This window comes from Callospermophilus lateralis, chromosome 9 (assembly GCF_048772815.1).
Source record: "Callospermophilus lateralis isolate mCalLat2 chromosome 9, mCalLat2.hap1, whole genome shotgun sequence".
NCBI classification, from domain to species: Eukaryota; Metazoa; Chordata; class Mammalia; order Rodentia; family Sciuridae; genus Callospermophilus; species Callospermophilus lateralis.
Genome location: NC_135313.1, coordinates 77,414,908 through 77,419,955, shown reverse-complemented (window position 1 = coordinate 77,419,955; position 5,048 = coordinate 77,414,908).

Below are 5,048 nucleotides of genomic sequence, written 5' to 3'. Positions count from 1 at the left end.
AGATTCATCGATTAAAAATATCAAAAAACACAAATAGCCATTCTTCCAATGTAGCCTTTTAGATCTTTGTTGCCCTAAAATTCCATTTTATCAGAAATCCATTTTTCATCTGTCTTTTTAACAGGGTTGCCCCCCCCACACACATACTTTTAAACAGTTTCTAAATAAAATTCTGTATTTCAAGAAAAAAATTTAAGATAAAATTTTCTGAGCTGCTAGTTTCCTAAATTCTACAGTAGAAAAAATATAGTGGTAATGTCACTGAAAAGCTTGGTGGCATTAATTTCCAAGTAGCCATGGAAAGAAATGAATAGGAGCAAGAGTTGGGGGAAAATGTATTGCTCAAAAAAGATCTCAGTCCCTGGTTTTAAGCTGTCAGTCCTATTGTCTGTCTTCTTGGGGCCTCCATTCTCTCACAGTTGTTTTATCCTGAAAGGGCTTGCTTTTTGATATTCAGGAACATTATATGTTATTGATCTAAATCACTTTGCCTTGGTGGTTCATTCATGCTGATCCAGCTTCACATGATCAGATGATTACAGATTATTACAGAAAAAGCTCTTGCTCCTGTTGGGGTTCTGTACGCACAACCCCAAAATAGAGTACTTTGGAATCTGTGAAAACTAAAAAGCTGAAAAGTGTCTCTGACCTGTCTCTTCAAGACTCTCCTGTGATAGGTGTCCTGCTCTATACTTGGAGAAAAGGGATGAAGACACAGCGGTGCCAAGAAGAATCTGACACAACTGGCCTTGCCACGTTCTCCTGGTTTGTTACCATTAGATCATATCCCCTCTTATCCAACCATTCTTCCACTCTTGAGCAAACCTAAAGATGCAGAATCCCCATTTCCTTGATTCTTCATTTCTGAAGGCTTCCGGGTCACATAAAACTTTGATTACATATATTTTTTACACTTTTCTCTCATTTATCTCTCTTTTGTCACAGAGGTGTCAGTCGTCAACCTAGCAATGGATAAGGAAATGATATTTCTTTTCCGCCCCTACCTTCAGATCTGCCAACAGTGAATAGCAAAGTGTAGGACCACCCTCATCTGCAGCCTATATGAAACATGAAAGAAACCTCACCATACATTTGGTGACAGAGTGAAAAAATAAAGTCACACTTCTGCTTTAGGTCAGGGAATGAGTTAATGACTATTTAAAGTCAGCTTTCTTTCCAAGATTCTCTAATTATATAATGCCATATCAACTTTATATAAGAAAGTCATTATGCCACCTATATATGGATGATGAGACAGTATGGGAAAATCTGGGTATTCTCTTAGAGACATTCCAAGACACTGGAGAATAGAAGAAAACAATTCACAAAAAGAGAAAGTAGATTCTCTATGATCTGAAACATCAACCAACAAGTGTGTGGTAACACAGACTCACATTCCTAAAACTCCTGCTCTTAAAGAATTCATGGACTAATTAAGAAATAACTAAAATAGATGCTGTGGAATAACACTAGCATATTTCACAGGATTTGGGGCATTTCAAGTCTGGCAGTAGTCATTGGTGATACATAATTTTTTATTTGAATTTCTCTTACATATTGCAAGCACCTTAAGGATAAGAACTATGCTTTCTTCATAAAACCTAAAATGATATTCCACAAGTATCTGTCCATTGAAAAAGTTTGGGTTGTAGTCAGGTCTACTCCATGCAAATTCTTTTTCAGAGCAAAACTAGTGCTTCAAGTTCATGAAAAGAGATGTTTTCTGGTCCCTTGAGATGCATCAGAATGAAATACTACTTATTGGGGAGTACTATTAACATCAGGAAGAGCAGAATGGCTGTTCACACTACATATGACTTTCAGAAAAATTCTCCTGAAAATGATTAAGAAATTATCTGTGAAGGATTCACAAGAAGTTCTTAAAGTTATGTGGGCTGAGTTAGTGCTGCCTGGCATTCTATTTGAGAGGTTAAGTTAGAACTTTGGAGTGGACAATCAACCATGCTCAACCTTGACAGCCTGACTTGTATGCTAAGGGCTTATGTTTCTGTAACTTCAGCAAAAGATTTACTCCCCAAAGCAGACACAGTGCAAAAAAAAAAATGAATAAAATTCAAATATGTAAAAGGATGTGAAGTTTGACCTACTAAATGGGACATTCTCAGTGGTGCTCAGGGAAGGGTCCCCTTGTAGAGGTACCTTCAGTGTTTTCAAATAAGTTTGCTATGCCTTTCTTTTCATTTTCAAATCACCTGAGGCTTCCGAGTTTATGTGTTTTGCACTTTTCTCTGCTTTTTGATGCTTTTCTGTCTCTAGAAAGCTCATTTTTATGTTACCAAGGATAACAAAGCTGTTTGGGCCAGGACCCACAGGGCACCCTGCCTCATGGTTTGTTTGACGTGGTTGTCTTTCAGAACATTCCACTCTGCTATTAAAGAGTGTCTAGTTTCTCTGAACTTTAGATGATATGACTAAGAATACCAGGAAGATAATAGTGGCTCAAATAATATTAATTGGAATTAACTATTCCTATAATTATCAAATATTCAAATTTACAAATAAGCAGTAACAGAGGAGTTGTAAGGAAAAAATGGAAATCTCTCTTATAAAAAGAAACAAGATATACAAAAATAATAAATGCAAAAAAGATCCCTAATCCTCATGACTCTGATTTTATTACATAAAAGTTATGGGGAGCCATTGATTTGAGACTGAGTACCTACACTAGGCCTCAATAGACCAAAGCAAGATAGAGTCACTCAAGCTGGGATTCCACATCACCATAAGGAAGCCTATGCTGTTTACTTGTAAGATTTGACTTTCTGAGAAATTGGGAGAAAGATGATAATAAAATCCCCCCCCCCCAAAAAATAATAATAACTAGGATATTCATAGTAACCAACCAAATCAAAAGGGACCTGATCTACCTAAGCTGGCATAAGGAAGTTCCCTCTGCTTTAACCCACACAAGGAAAGTAACCTGAAGTAACCTGATGTTAACCATTCCACTTTTTGCTGTGCTGTCACTTCATTCCTGTTCAAGCTTCCTTACAAAAACCAATTGCTCTGCCACGCCCAGCGGAGCGCCCATCTATTTTGTAGACTGAATGCAGCTTGATTCAGAATCACCGATAAAAGCCAATTTGATCTTTAAAACTCAAGTTGTTGAAATTTTGTTTCTTCACAGTTCTCAGCACATGTATCAGATGTATCCTAGTTGCTCTGTGGGATTGAAACTCTGATGAAAACACAAGATTCTTTGTCAGTAAGAAAAACATGTCAGTGTAAGGATCTTTTGGTAATTACTTGTAGCAACACCAACGACTTCCTATATGTTACAAATGTATTTAGAAATGTCCATGGATTCTGCCTATGTTAAAAATCTATGTTAAGAAGCATATTTGTGGTGGTGTTTTAAAAAATTATTTAGAGGAGCTGAGATTTTTTAACTGAGAAAAATCATTTCAGGTTCTACTTATTAAATAAGAAAGAAAAAATGGTTATTTGAGGAAATAATGAGAGAAAATGTTTTGAAAAAATATAGCACAGTTGAAAACATGACCATTTCAAAGCAAATCACTTCACCTTGTTTTTATAATGGAGGAGGCTTGGGTTTGGCTTCCACAGGGGGATTTCACTTGTAGTAAGCCACCCCAAGATTCCAGTGCTTCAAACTGAGGTCATATATACCATATTAGATGTAAAAGTCATAGATCCTCACACCTGTTTTAGTGCCCTAAATTTCTGCTTTAAGGCTGTCAGTAAAGATGTCCAGACTTCAGTTCTTCAGCTTCTCATGAAGACCAGGAACTACTTAAAGTAAACTGTTGCATATTCACAAGCATCAATCAACTCCAGTGATTTTTTTTTCAAGCAGAAATCTCTGAATGGCAGGTCTGTATTTGATTTCTTCCAGTGACAAGAAGCTCACTACTTTGTAGCGTGTTCACTATTAACCACCAGGGAAGTCTGTGTTTTATATCTCTGACCGGGGCTCTCCATGGAGTGTGTGGCAAACTACTCCAAGGTATGGCACTTTGGCATTTGAGGAACCAGCAGAAGCAAAAAGGTCTCTCTGACCTTCTCCCAACCCTTCTCCTCTGAATCAGGCCATAAGAAATTCTCTGAACTTATTCTGAAGCAGATCAGAAGTCCTATTTTCCAGAGGTGCCCATGCTATACCTGGAAGAAAAGAATGCTCTTATCCTTGAATACACAGAGACACAAAAAAGAATGTGAACTCACAGTTCTTTATGAAGTCCCCTCAATATATTACCATTAGTTCTTTCTCTTAAATCTCCAATCATATTTCTTGATGACTGTGTACTCTTTATCAGGCCTAAATGTAAAAATGCACAGGTTTATCTGTTTCTTTGGTTCTTCATTTCCAGAAGTATTTGTGTCATGTAAAACTTGTTTCAAATAACCTTGTAGGCTCTTCTCTTATTAATCTTTCTTATAGGACACTCAGCCATGAACTAAGATATTTCCTTTCCCCTACACTCATTTTTTAGTATTACATGGACACAATATCTTTATTGTACTTTTATGTGGTGCTGAGGATCGAACCCAGTGCTTCATGCATGCTAGACAAGCACTCTACCACTGAGCCACAAGCCCAGCACTCTCCTACACTCTTAATCACTTAATTCTTCCCTTTAGAAACATAGTAAATTAAATCCCCAAACCAAATTAAATCCTTCAAGCTTTAGAACTTATGCTGTATGACACTTACCATATTTGATGTAATTATTGGCATAGCCCCCACCGAAATGTGCTAAGCTATGTGGATGGGGCAACCTGGTTTTCCTTCATAGCAGTATCTCCCAGCACAGAGCTAGCACATAGCAAGTACACACAGTATTTCTTAGATGAATAAATGCATTTTTATTTGTGGACTTGAGAAGAGAAAGTAGAAGCCAAGGTAGTTTCTCTTATTTTTCCAGCTAATTTCTTCAATCTTCTTTTCATCATCTTTTAGTCTCATTTTTCAGGTTAGCGTAACTTTGAAACAAATAGACACACATACCAGTGAATGAAGCTGTTTGGAATGCTCTGAACTAATTTGAATACTCCAAAATATTAAA